This window comes from Natator depressus, chromosome 9 (assembly GCF_965152275.1).
Source record: "Natator depressus isolate rNatDep1 chromosome 9, rNatDep2.hap1, whole genome shotgun sequence".
NCBI classification, from domain to species: domain Eukaryota; kingdom Metazoa; phylum Chordata; order Testudines; family Cheloniidae; genus Natator; species Natator depressus.
In genome coordinates, this window is record NC_134242.1 from 13,878,363 (window position 1) to 13,893,223 (window position 14,861).

The 14,861-nt window shown below is 40.7% G+C and overlaps 1 protein-coding gene across 1 annotated transcript in view; it reads right to left on the reverse strand.

The window, feature by feature from the left end:
* Positions 1-14,861, reverse strand: part of NAALADL2 (N-acetylated alpha-linked acidic dipeptidase like 2) — an 891,836-nt gene that overhangs the window by 693,004 nt on the left and 183,971 nt on the right. The window contains exon 3 of the mRNA XM_074963548.1: positions 511-602. The gene's annotated coding sequence lies outside the window, so the exon portion shown is untranslated. The remainder of the gene's footprint in view (positions 1-510; positions 603-14,861) is intronic.

Consider the following 14,861-nt stretch of genomic DNA (forward strand, 5'->3'; position numbering starts at 1 on the left):
TTTTCCCTTATCCACTGAAGACAGGTCAAGAAGTAATAGGCTTAAATTGCAGCAAAGGAGATTTAGATTAGACATTAGGAAAAACTTTCTGTCAGGGTAGTTAAGCACTGGAAGAAATTCACTAGGGAGGTTGTGGAATTCCTGTCACTAGAGGTTTTTAAGAACAGGTTAGACAAACATCTGTCAGGGATGATCTAGACAATGCTTAGTCCTGCCTCACTGTAAGGGGGGGATGGACTAGATGACCTATCAATGTCCCTTCCAGTCCTACATTTCAATTATTCTATATTTCAGAAGCTTGGGAAAATTGCAATTGCAACATGGTTTTAAATTATTTATCATCTGCTGCCTTAATAATGCAAACTTCTCATTCAATTCCAGTGATCTGTCTTTCATATATATTTTTCTCCTTAGCACAATGGCAAAACTCTCTCCACAAAGTGAAAGTAAATAGTTCCCATAAAACAAAAAGTTAGACGCGACACCCAGTATAACAAGTGTTTCACATACCTTAAAGCCAAGACAGCAAGGGTCACTGTTTGCAGACACCTTTTCATGAAGGCATATTTCTAGTCTTGAGTGCAGATCTCTAGATTATTCCGCTGCAAAAGAAAGAAATCATTCCATTACATTTCATAAGGAAATCCAAGAAATTGGAGACGGTTCGGGTAACAGCCCTGGGAATGATGAAAGGATTAGAAAACCTGCCTTATAGCGATGACAACATACTAGATGTATTTAGCCTAACAAAGAGAAGGTTATGAGGTGACTTGATAACAGTCTATTAGTAACTATATGGAGAACAACTATTATCTATCAGAGAAAAGGTATTACAAGATCCAATGGCTGGAAGTTGAAGCAAGACAGGTTCAGACTGGAAACAAGGCATGCATTCACCACTCGGACACTTTACCAAGGGTTGCGGTGGATTCTCCAACATGGCAATTTTTAAATCAAGCTTGGCTTTTTATTTATTTATTTGAAGATCTGCTCTAGGAATTATTTTGGGGAAGTTCGATGGCCTGTGTTATACAGGAGGTCAGACTAGAAGATCACCAATGTCCATTCTGGCCTTGGAATCCATGAATCTAGTTACCATTATACAGTAGTATTTAGAAACATAAACAAAAGATGCTGTTTCATTGATATCCAAAACCCCACACAAGATATTTTTATCAAGGCTTTGTTACTACTTTTCAAATGGTTTGCATTTAAACAAATGAAGAGGTTTCACTGTACCTGAAGAATTTAGAGCTAATTTTTATTAAAACAAGAAAACAAACAAAAACCTTCTATCGAGCATGATCTAACAAATAGGACCCTGGGTTAAGAGGCAAAGAGGTAGGTTCCACACCTAGCTCTGTTATTAACCTGCTAAAGAAAGCTGGGCAATCTCTCCGTGCCTTGTTTTCCCCATCAGTGAAATAAAGATAATACTACTTATCTTCCTTTGTAATGTACTCTGAGATCTATGGATTCAAAGTGCTATATCAGCATTATTATTAAGCTTATGCACTGTATATAGTCTTGGTGCTTTCAAAGAGTCAAACCCAGACTAATAGTTTGATCTGCACAGCACAGATGTGCAGCATTACATTTCTAAGCATTATGACTAGGACAGAAAGCACAGGGACCGCAATCTTGCATTAATGACTGTGCTGCTATGTGACTACCAAGTTATTCTGGTCTAGTAGGAAGAGCAAGGCTGGAGGGGAATTTTGAGGATGAGGTGGATTGCATTTATGTCCATGCCAATTCACTGCCATGCATTGCATTTTCTTACACTACAAACTTCCAGGTTGGGGAGAAGGTACACTGGGCACTTGAAACTTCCTATCACTCCAGGCAGAGGACCATGCCTTCCACTTAATCTCACATGGTTAATAGCATTCCCTTTCATTTGTGCTGGACCACAACAACTTTGCATTCCCCTGCTGCATATCACATATGGACTTGTAGGATCAAGACCTCCCTGCTCACCAAAAAACAAACAACCCACATTTTGTTCACAAAAATCTAATGTAGAACCCATTTTCCTCTACAAGCAGGATTAGACTTGTTTAATACACGAGAGAGGAAACCAAAGCTGTATGGACATCCAGATGTTCTCACGTCAGACCAAACTGTCTATATTTATTTCATAGACCATCTATCAGGGTATAAAACATTACAATCCCTTTTGATGGATTAGTTCTTTATTATTAAGTGTTGTTTTGCTAAAAAGAGCATTTCTTATATAATCTAGCACGCCAGCATTACAACTCTCACTCCAATTCCACAGCCAGCTCTGAGTACTAAACATTTGTTCTCTAACTAATATTTCACACATTCAAACTTAAAATTAATTATAAATGCAATCTGTCATCTGTATCTCAAAAATTCTCCCCCCACGTTCCGGGATTCCATACTCCTCCGCTGGCCAACCTTGTCACGATCAGTGTATTGAAATAAAAAACAATACCCGCCCTCTGTGTGAAATACAAGAGCATTTATTTATTTGTTTCTCACAAACATCACACACAAAAGCAAGATGTCTCACTCAGTAATGAGAAGGCAAGTTGGTGCAAACTTAAACAGAGCTGCTATTTGTCCTGCAGGATCTTGGTACTGATGTACTAGCTGTAAACTAATACGAAGCTCATGCTCATATAAATTGGTTAGTCTCTAAGGTGCCACAAGTCCTCCTTTTCTTTTTGCGAATACGAAGATATTACAGATAATAAATACTACAGATACTCTGCTGCTACACAATCACTGGCAGTGTAATATGCATTAAATTAGAAAGAAGGATCAATAGTAACTGAGAGATGCTTATTGTAATCCACTGAAAACACAGTAGCATGCCGGTAATGAAAAGGCTGTAATAGAAAGAAGGGCAGTATCGCCTCCTTCCAAGGTCTGCCATTGAAATTCACATTGGGAATCCATAAAACCATCAGAATTGCTCAATTTTAATGGCAAAGGCTTCAAACATCACCAAGCAAAAGAAATAAATAATACAATTAAACGGTATGACAGCAATGTGGGCCCATGAAAATTGTACAATTTGTACAATTGTATTGACAGAACATAATGACTATGTTTAGCATTCACACTAGAATCAAATACTCTGCCCATTGGAAAAAAAGAGAATAGAAAAGGACGAAGCTCTCTAGATATGCTAGGACTGTATTCAAAAAGTCAAAGGGAAACTTGGTTTTAAATAAAAGAACCAAAGTTGTAAGGTTCATAGGAGCACCAAGTGCCAAATTTAGCAGCCCCCCGGGCACCCCATTGTGAGGTAGGGCATTTTACAGTTGGGGGATGAGGCACAGAGAAATTAAGTGACTTAACCAAACCACACAGGAAGTCTGGAGTGGAACATGGAATTGAACTCAGGTCTATAGAGTCCCAGCCCAGCCCCCTAACCAATAGTCCATCCTTTCTCCTCAGCTAGTGCATCATTTGCTTTGCACAGAAAAAGCCAAAGATGAAGTAGTCAAATGCAGCAGCAGAAAGGCAAGCAGCCCATCAGTCACAGTGCATCTTCACTACAAGAGACTCAGCCTGGCAAGCCAGACAATAAAACAAAACACTGCTGCCTTCAAAGAGAAAGAAAACAGCATTAGCTCCATAGTTAAGCCATATTTTGCCCTTCAAAGTACAGACAGAAAGATAATTAAGGTGACAATGAATATCAAAGCAGCAGAAGTTTAAAACGATGAAGCAAATGATATTTCATTTGGGGAAAAAATAATTCCTTGACAGCCACAAACACATATTGTACTTTTTTTCTTAAAAAATAAGAGACTTTGAAATGATGTCTGTAATGGTGCATATTACACTCATTACTTATTGGGCCTGATACCAAAACAGCCCTTTCACTGGGCTATCAATAGGTATGTTTGCTCAGATAAAAGCTTCACTTTAGCAAAGCAGTTTATCTGTCGTACAGTTTTATTGCTTAAAAGATGAATTATAAGATTAAATCCACCTTACAGCTAAGCCCTAGAGAGAGCCACATTATAAATATCTCATAAGAGGTTAGGGGTTTGGACATTAATAGTCAATATTAGAAATCTGAGACAGGCATTCCAAAAAGGCATTAACGGTAATGGAGCTTACATACACGCATCAAAGGAGAACAGCCACTAAGTTATGGTGCTAGTCAGTTATGATACATATTTTTGTAAGAAAACGAATACTAACCGACTATTAAATATGAGTATGTTCTAAATCAAGGGTTCTCAAACTTCATTGTACCACGACCATCTTCTGACAACAAAAATTACTACATGACCCCGGGAGGGAGGACTGAAGCCTGAACCCACCCAAGTCCCGCCATTGGGGCAGCGGGGGATGGGGGGCCAAGTGCAAAACCAAAGCCCAAGGGCTTTAGCCCCAGGTGGGGGGCCTGTAACCTGAGCTCCAAAACTCAGGGCCAGCCAGTGAGGTTCAGGCTTCGGCTTTTGGCCCTGAGTGGTCCGGCTCGGGCTTAGGCCTTGGGACCCAGCAAGTCTAATGCCAGCCCTGGCGACGCCATTAAAACAGGGTTGCAACCCACTTTGGGGTCCCAACCCATAGTTTTAGAACCGCTGTTCTAAATAATTTTCCTGTATACATCCACTCAGTAGAAATAGAAAACAATTAGGTCCAAACAGCCTATGACAAATAAATCAAAATAAATTAAACCCCCATTCTGCAAAGGTTAACCATGTGTACAACTTTGCTTGTGTAAGTAATCTTGCTTAGGTCAATAGAAATACTCGTCTCAGTAAATATATGCATATGGATCAGAGAGCTAAGATTTACATTGGAACTAAAAGAATTAACAGGATGGAAGGTTAATTGTAAAGTTCACCATTTCTTTGACTGCAAACAGGGTAAGGTTCTATTCTCACTTTAGTTGTGCCGTGGACCCATTCTGTACTTGGGTAAGTCACTTGATCTGTTTCAGTTCCTCCATTTTAAAAATGGGGACAGCTCTATGTAACCACAGAAGTCCCTCACACATATTTAATTAATCTTAAGGAAAGTTTAAGGGATCCTTAATGAAAGACGCTAATCTGTTATTAATATAAAACTAAATCTCCTCACAGATTGAGAAGGTAGTTTGAGGCTGCGTGGTCTAGTGGATAGGGCACTGGGCTGAGACAAGTTCACCTCTGTGCTTCTGTTTTCCCTCCTTTCTCTATCTTGTCCATTCACGCTATAGTAGAGCTGATTCAACTTTAATTCCTAAGGTTTTCCTGATGACAAATACAGCTTTGTCAAAACCAAAATGTCTCACAGGAAAATGTCCTTTCTGATAAAAACCCTTAGTTTTGCTGCAGGAAATTTTGAAAACAAGACTATTCAGTTCCCAACCTCAACCTGGAAACCCAATTTACAAGGAAACACTAAGGTTTTTCATTCAAAATATTGCTAGAGAAAAATAAATCTGCTTTCCAACTGACTCTAGACAGTAAGCTTTTTGGGGCAGGGATTCTCTCTTACTGTGTGTTGGAACAATATCTAATACCATGAGGCCTCGGTTTTGGTTGGGACCTGTACAAAGCTACTGTAGTACAAATAATGATATAATTTTGTACTTAGGAAAATGTCAGACCAGAGAGTTTTAAACAGTGCAAATGTGATTCAACAATATTCTCTCTAGGTTTGCTTTTTCATCTGATTTCACAGGTACCTAATGGCTGCTTTGCGTCTGATTAAGATAGTTTAACTACCAATAAAAATCATTAAGCTTATTAGAGCAAATTTGGGGGGGGGGGTCTTGGAGATCCTTATCCTTCACCCAGAAGTACTGTGATGAGCATAGTATAACTGGCAAGGTGAAGGATGATAAGTTAGGACTTCTGGCAGGAATAACATTTTATAACACTCTAGGGGTCAAGTAGCAGGATCTTCAGAATCCTCCAATATTAAGCTTTATTTTAAGACACACTGTGCAATCTGTTGCATTCAGAGCCAGAATGTGTTCTGATGCTGTGAACTGTGTTCCCCAAGGATTCCCTAAAGCTGTCTCTGATATTCACTGGTTTTGTAAAGCTTAAGTGCTAAAGATAATGTGCCACAAGTGCACAAGAAGCATGCAACTCTGCCGTGCCCACCTATCACCCTGGCAGCTCTCTCACAGGCTCTCTCTAGCATCTCTACATGCTGTTTCACACAGTGAGATTACTGATTACCAAACAGTTGGAGCGGGCAGTTTCCTGCAAACCCCCATGTGCGATCAGGGATGCAAAGCCACTACTAAAAATACTTCTGTTGCACAAACAAATATTTGCAGTGTGCAGATCTGGCTGTGAGTGGCTTGTTTGCAGTAACTTGCAGAACCACACTCTCTCTTATAAATGGTTAGAACTCAGCCAACAACCAGCCTCATATCTTAGGCCACGTCTACACTACAAAGTTCGGTTGACATAAGTTACGTCGGCATACAGCCACCAAATCTGTATATTGCTGAGACACATGTGTAACCCACACACCTCCTGGGTGTGGTGTTCTGTCCCATCTCGTGGCACCAAGACCACTTAGAGAGAGAGAGAGAGATGAGTTTGCTCTAAGCCTTCACTAACAGCCAGTTGGCTTTTAGCTCATGCAGTACAGGCTCATGCACTAAGATCCAGAAATCCGAGGTTCGATCCCGACTGCGGACGGCCAAGGTCTGTCGGTGGCGTTACACATGCACACTTGGCTGCTTGTGTCAGTGTAACATCAATGTAAAAGCATGGTGCACCACAGGTAGGTGTGTCCTCTGCCCTGCACTGCCTTTTGGGACATTTTTACAGTACTTCGAGGGACAGTAGCAAGTCATCCTTGGATTTCTAGAAGTTAAGGGTCCAAATCCCCACTATGCCACCTTCTGCATCACATAATACTTTACAGATCCCATAATTTGTGTGCCATTTTTAAAACTTCCACAGTCCAGCGCTGCACTTTTCAGTGACCTCCATCTCTCTGACAGAAGCGTGGAGCCTGAAGAGCTGAGCACAATTCTCTTGTGTGTTGCTAATACAGGGTATGTGATTCTCCAGTATTTGCACAGTTTAAAGGAGTACTGCTACAATCAGGACTGGGATGCGGACGATGTGGAGCACGCTAACTGCACACTGACAGACATAGTGAAAAACAATGCCAGGTTGCTGCTGGCCTTCATGGACCAGCGCCGCACTATGCAAGAAACTAGCACAGACTGGTGGGATTGCATCATAATGCAGCTTTGGGACAACAAGCAAGGACAGCAGAACTTTCAGATGTGCAATGCCACATTTCTTGGGCTGTGAGCTGAGCTTATCGTGGCCTCCTGCATAGTGGGATAAGGACCAGGAGGAGCAGCAGGAAGTGCATGAGAACATAATGGGTTTGCTCAGGTAGCAAACCCAAATTTTGCAGGCCCATACGACACCTTTTCTGTGGTGATGCTGAAGATCTAACAACTTTCTCTTCACATGTGTCAAAGGGGAAAAGCGTTGTCAAGTTTTTAAAAAACAAACAAGTACCAGCAACCATTTTTCAACATCTTTTAGTACAGCAGTTAATTTAATCCACAATGAGTAAGCTTTGTTGGAGTCAATGTGCATCTTCTTCTATTAAATGTCTCAAAGATCTTCAAATATGCAAGAAGGCTTATCAATCAGCTGCTGTTGAAGAGGAGATGGCCAGATGTTGCCCCTGAGTGATCCACAATGACATTCTCAATGACAATGTCTTTTGGATTCAAAAGTCAAAATTCATCTCACTGTTGAGCCCACACCTCAGTCAATTCAGAATATGGAAATGATAGTTCTGTATTGTCTGATCTGATGCCAAGAACAAGTTCCTGAACGTAAAGGAAAACATATTTGTGAGACTACTGAACGCAGTCCACTTACAAAAGCTCAATAGAAAAAGATAATTAACAAAATATTATTGTGGGGGGGGAGAGAGGAGGAAATCAAGAGATCACTCCTGCACATATTGTTGCCTGCCTTCTTGATCCATGCTTCCAAGGCCAAGACATTTCTGATGACGAATTCAATTAGCTTGTTACCTTATAGTGGCTCTTGCAAATTTTAAAGGATATAGAAACAAACAATTTTGACAGATGACGCACATAATAAAGCAAGAAGCAGCCCATTCAGTAGTAAAACAATGTGGAATGCAATCCCAGCAGCTGAATCAAATCAGTTTGCTCCATTGTTATGGTGGAAAGGGTTGTGTTCTCCTTGCACTCCAGGTACATTGGCAGAAATTCTTTTAACACTTGTGTGTCTTACTGCATGCGTGGAACAAAACTGGTCGGTTTGGGGAATCATCCATTCAGAAACCAGAAATAGACTGAAGGCCTCTAACTCCACTGCTGGGAAACTGGTGGCCATGTATCACAATTTGAGATTAAAGGAGAAAGTGGCAGATGAAGAATGGACACAATATTCATCAGCTGAAGAGGAAAAAGGAGATACTGATGAATTTCATGATGGCAACAAAGACATAGGTAAAGCACTTAAAGCTGATAAAGAAATATGCTGAAAAAGTTGGCCTGCTGCCTACCTAGCGTAAGTGCCTTTAAAAATGACTGTTATCCTTTATAGTTGCAATGTGTTTGTTTTATTTCTGTTTAATTTCATTTTTCTTACCTTTGGTAACTGTTCAGTCTCGAACAGCATTCACATTTAAATGCTCACCTAACATTATTATTACTTTTTTAACAATTATTTCTTTTTTAAACTTCATTTCATTGTGTTTCATGTTTTTCTGAGTTAAAATAACTTGATTAAGTAAAACTTGTTTTTTGTAATTAGGCATAAGTGTCTAAGGTTCAGCCTTTTAGAGACCATAAAGTCTTATTCTTTTTTTGTTACTGTTCTAATAAATTACTGCTTTAAAATATTTGGGTTTGTTTTTTTTTTACTTTATTTGACATTTGACCAATTCTTTTCAGACCAGTCAAATGCCCAACCCTACTCCTCCATGACACAGGCCTTAGAATTTCATGCAAGTACTCCTGAAATGTGGACCCAGTAATATCTTTGAGATTAGCTCTTCTCCTCCTATTCCACTGAGCTCAACAGATCTGGAAAGAGTCCAGCTAACCTCACACCTTGCCCTTACTCATGTCCTTCAAGAGACTGCAGTTAACAACAGTAAGCAGACCAGTTTGTTGTTTAAACTGGTACAAAGCATAGCCAACTTATCAACACAACACAGACAAATGCTGCTAGAAGCAGCTCCTTATAGGTAATATGGAGATCCCCCTGAACAGCCCAAATACAGTAGAAAATTAGTTGATTGACTCCATGCAAAACAGTGGGTCTGATACGGCACCGCTAGGAGCCTTTCCCCAAATAAATGGGGCCAGGTCTCAGACACAACCTATTATCGGGATGTCAGCAGTGGGGATGCCTCCTTAAATCCATGCCATCTCTCCTTACCCCCTTGGCAATAGTTAGCTGCTCTGCCCTCTCCAAGGCAGTGGTCCTACCATTGTGGAGTCAGCACTGATTGCGCTCTCCAATGGTCACTTTTTAAACTCACTGAATTTCACTGTGAAAATCCCAAACATTTAAATACCAAGAATCTCCACTACACACCAAGTGACCAAATAGCTCCCAAAATATGGCAGGCATTGAATGCATTCCAAATTGAAAAAAATTCACCCTGCCTCTTCAAGCCTGCTTCAAACAAAAATGTATTTGAAAGAAGATACTCCAGTCCTTAATCCTAGCCTGGGGGCTTCAAAGAAAGCTTTCCAAAAAGTATCTGAGTCCTTTAAAACTAAATGTATATACATCTACAGGGGAATATGACCCACATGTGTATGCACCTCCTCTCACTTTAACCAGAGGGAAATAGGTTGAGAGAAGTCCTTTGGCACTTGGTCAAAAATTAGTGCATTTGAATGTTTAAAATATTTTTAATTAATATTCGAGATAGTTTTGAACTCTAATGCTAGTGATGCTTAACAAAAACTTTGAAACAGTTCCTTCCTCTGTCCACTCTAAAATGTAGAGGGAGAGAAGGGTAACTAATACACAATGCGTTAAGTGCCCTGTCAAGGTTCCTCCCCCACTCTGAACTCTAGGGTACAGATGTGGGGACCTGCATGAAAACCTCCTAAGCTTACTTTCACCAGCTTAGGTTAAAACTTCCCCAAGGTACAAATTAATTTTATCCTTTGTCCCTGGATCTCCACTGCCACCACCGAACTCTAACTCGGTTTACTGGGAAACGTAGTTTGGACACGTCTTTCCCCCCAAAATCCTCCCAACCCTTGCACCCCACTTCCTGGGAAAGGTTTGGTAAAAATCCTCACCAATTTGCATAGGTGACCACAGACCCAAGCCCTTGGATCTGAGAACAATGAAAAAGCATTCAGTTTTCGTACAAGAAGACTTTTAATAGAAGTAAAGGAATCACCTCTGTAAAATCAGGATAGTAGATACCTTACAGGGTAATTAGATTCAAAACATAGAGAATCCCTCTAGGCAAAACCTTAAGTTACAAAAAAGACACACAGACAGAAATAGTCATTCTATTCAGCCTAGTTCTTTTCTCAGCCATTTAAAGAAATCATAATCTAACACATACCTAGCTAGATTACTTACTAAAAGTTCTAAGACTCCATTCCTGTTCTATCCCCGGCAAAAGCAGCATACAGACAGACACAGATCTTTTGTTTCTCTCCCTCCTCCCAGCTTTTGAAAGTATCTTGTCTCCTCATTGGTCATTTTGGTCAGGTGCCAGCGAGGTTACCTTTAGCTTCTTAACCCTTTACAGGTGAGAGGAGTTTTCCTCTGGCCAGGAGGGATTTTAAAGGGGTTTACCCTTTCCTTTATATTTATGACATGCCCCTTTATGTATCTATGCATTTTCCATGAACAGAACATGATTTTCTCAAATGTTTCCATTATTCAAAATATAATTATCATGTTAATAATCTTTTGTCAGTAGCAAGTAGTCCATCAATATTTGTAATTAATTCAGTTTTGACTCGGCACATAGGTCACATGGTATGTATCTTTCCACCGATTGGATAAGCATACCTTTTAGGATCAGATTTCCAGCGCAAATACTTTCAACTAAATAATTTGCAATATTGGCTAAAAACTAGAGCTGGTTAATTTTTTTGAAACAAAAGATTGTGGTGAAACTTGACTTTTTTCCTAGATTTTTTTGTAAAAAATCTGCAAATTTTCAATTAAATTTTCAGATTTTTTTTAAATTTTCTATTGTTAGATCAAAATGGAAATTGAATTTTTCTTTTGTTTTTGTAGGAAAGGGCAAAGGAAAAATGGGAGAAAAAAGTGGTGGGGAAAGGGAAAAACAAAAAATGAACAAAAATTAGAAGAAATATTTTCAATAAAATTATTTGTGAAGATTTTTGAATCAATGAAAACTCACTCCTTTTTAAAATCTGTAGAACGAAAACTAATTCAAGTTTTTTGTTGATTCCCCCCCCCTTTTCAACCAGTTCTACTTAAAATTCACTTCTGCCACAATCATGCCTGTCATTTAAACTTATTTGCCAGAATTCTTATGGAAAGCAAATAGGAAGGAAGAGCAAATACAACCTAAGTGATTTCTGTATATAGTCATGAAAGCTTTTTCAAGTGTTCCCCCACCACTAGTTAGACACTACAGTTATCCGTGTTTCTCATGGATTTTTACTGGATCCAATATAGATCTAAAATCTCGCTAAATAAGGACTCCCCGTATTCTCTTTTACTGTACAGCACACAGGAAAGCAAGACTGCAGAAAAACTGATTGATGACAACAGGTATATGGGGGAATGGTTGTATCATGATCAGGAGAACTGGAGTCAGAGGACAATCCATAGGGTTTAATAAAGTTTTACTTGTTCAACTTAAACTGCATTCAGTTTCGCACTCTGTAAAATGAAGCAGCGGAGGCTTTACCACACGTTTTCCTTAACTAACACACACTACTCCACACAAACACCATGTAACTGGGTGCTGTAGAAACCATGTAACCATGAAACCATGTAGCACCATGTAACTGGGTGCTGTGTGGGGTGTTTATGAGATGCAAGGAACTAGTGACTCGATGCTGCATAATTTCCTTTTAATGTGGTAGAGAAGTTTATTCTGTATGGAACAATATTAACTGCCCCTTAAAGTCTATGATCTCACAGAAGAGAATATGCAGATGAACTGAGCTGTAGAATTACTTTTTCTCTCAATTAGCTCTATGTATACTGCACAGTCAGATCAACTGTTTTCTTTTAAAGGAGTCTTTTTTAAGAAGTGGTTTATAAAGAGCTATTATTTGGAACCACAACATTTAAAATGTGAGTTGTATTTGACTTTTTTATATCATCATCAGCGATCCCCCAAGGTAGAGGATGATCTCTTTCACAGGTTATATTTTTCACAGATCCTTAGGTGGCTTAGGAGTCTGATCCTTGAGCCACAGACTTGTTGGCAGACACTGCAGGTGGTGTTGGAAGACAGGGTTGCACCGTGATTGCTGTGTAACAGTTGTCTTTCCTTTCTTTTCTGGCATTTTTCTGCAACCAGGGCAAGGCGATTTTCCTCTAAAGTGGACGTTCCCTTTCTAACAAGTCTTTGCCAGTTATCCCTATCCTGGGCTGCTGTCTCCCAGTGTGTGGTGTCGATGCCACATCTCTTGATGTTTATCTTGTAGGTGTTTTTAAAGCATTTCTTTTAGCCTTCCCGTTTCCTTTCTCCTTTGGTGAGTTGGGCATAAAGCAGTTGTTTTGGTAAGCATACATCAGGCATGTGCACCCAGTGCCCACTCCAGCTCAGCTGGTGCTGGATAGTCAGGGCCTCATCACTGAAGATGTGGGCCTCTGTGAGGGCATTGACATTAGTGCGATGATCCTCCCACTTTATGATGAGGATCTTCCCAAGAAACTGCTGGTGTTCCAGGTTTTTCAGGTGTTTTCTATAGGTCACCCAAGTCTCACAGCCGTAGAGAGGAGCTGGTATTACCACTGCTTTATAAACTAAAAGTCTAGTATGTGTTCTGATGTTGTGACTGTTGAACACCCGGCGAGACAGTCTGCCAAAGGCAAGACTGGCACAGCGAATTGTGTGTTGAATCTCAATGTCTATGTCTGCCCTCTGTGAGAAATGGCTGCCAAGATAGGCAAAGTATTCTACATTTTCTAGCTCTTGTTTGTCGATGTAGATTTTCCATGCTGGGTGTGATGATTGACCGGGGACTGGCTGGTGGAGAACATTTGTTTTGCCAATGTTCAGAGTTAGCCCTAGGCTTTTGTAAGCTTCAGAGAAGCAATTAAGGGCTGTGTGTGGATCCTCCTTTGAGTGTGCTTTTTTATATATGCAAGTTCATAGAATCATAGAATATCAGGGTTGGAAGGGACCTCAGGAGGTCATCTAGTCCAACCCCCTGCTCAAAGCAGGACCAATCCCCAATTTTTGCCCTGATCCCTAAATGGCCCCCTCAGGGATTGAACTCACAACCCTGGGTTTAGCAGGCCAATGTTCAAACCACTGAGCTATCCCTCCCCCCATTTAATTTAAAAGGGCCCGGGGCTCCAAAGCAGCAGCCGCAGCCCCAAGCCCTTTAAACTGCTGTCGGAGCCCCAGGCGGCGCAGGCCAGGCAGCGTGGATGGGTTGGCTGGGGGAGGCTGACTCCCCCCCACCCCCCGCAGCCCTGCCCCTTCCGCCCAAGGACCCGCTCCTTCCTGGGGCCCAGACCCCGTACCAGTAAGTGCTCAATGCTACTTTCACCCCTGAATGTATGGCCCTGTTTGCCATCCCATGCACTCCCCAATAACACCCAGCAGAGCAGGCTATGTGCACCATCCTACGTATACTTCCATCCTGTGCCACTGTATCTTCTATACTTATATGGCTCCTATTACCATAGTATCTGAGCACCTCTCAGTCTTTCATGTATTTATCCTCAATACCTCAATAAAGTAGGGAATTACTATTATTCCTGTTTTAAGATGGGGAAATGAGGCACAGTGAGGCTTAAGTAACTTGTCCAAGCTCACACAGAGGTCTGGGGCAGAGCAGGCACTTGATTCCAGTTCTCCCAAGCTCTAGGCTAGTGCCCTAACCACTGGACCACCCTCTCAGTGCTGAGGGGAAACTGCCAGATGAGAGTGTGAGCATAAAAGGAGCCTATAAAAGGAGCCATTTGTTCTAATGCTGGCCCAATGCATCTTCAAGACGAGCAGAACGCAGCCTGTCCTGGAACTCTCTTATCTCAATACAATTCATGCAAGGACCCAGTGCAGTAACTATATTATATTCAGCAAAAACAACAAGGATTACCTGTGGCACCTTAAAGACTAACAAATTTATTTGGGCATAAGCTTTCATGGGGTAAAATCCACTTCATCAGATGCATGGAGTGGAAAATACAGTAGAAAGATATATATACACAGTACATGAAAAGATGGAGTTGCCTTACCAAGGGGGGGGGGGGGTCAGTTCTAACGAGACAATTCATTTAAAGTGAGCTATTATCAACAGAAGGAAAAATCACTTTTGTAGTGGTAATCAGGGTGGCCCATTTCAAACAGTTGACAAGGATGCACCCCATGCATCCGATGAAGTGGGTTTTACCCCACAAAAGCTTATGCCCAAATAAATTTGTAAGTAACAAGGACGCCTCGTCGTTTTTGCTGATACAGACTAACACGGCTACCACTCTGAAACCTATATTATAGTCAGTGTCTTGCAGATTTGGATCCCATAAGAAGGCTAATGCAGCTCCTCTTTCTGCATTTTCACTGCATGCAAAGAAATCAGGCCATTGTGATTGCTATTTTTGCAGGGCAATGTTTTCTTGCAGTGAAGTTGTTGGAGCCACGATAGAAAGATGGCAGCTTCACCATTACAAATCCAAACTTTTTGTGTTTTTTGATTGTGTGTTAAAAAA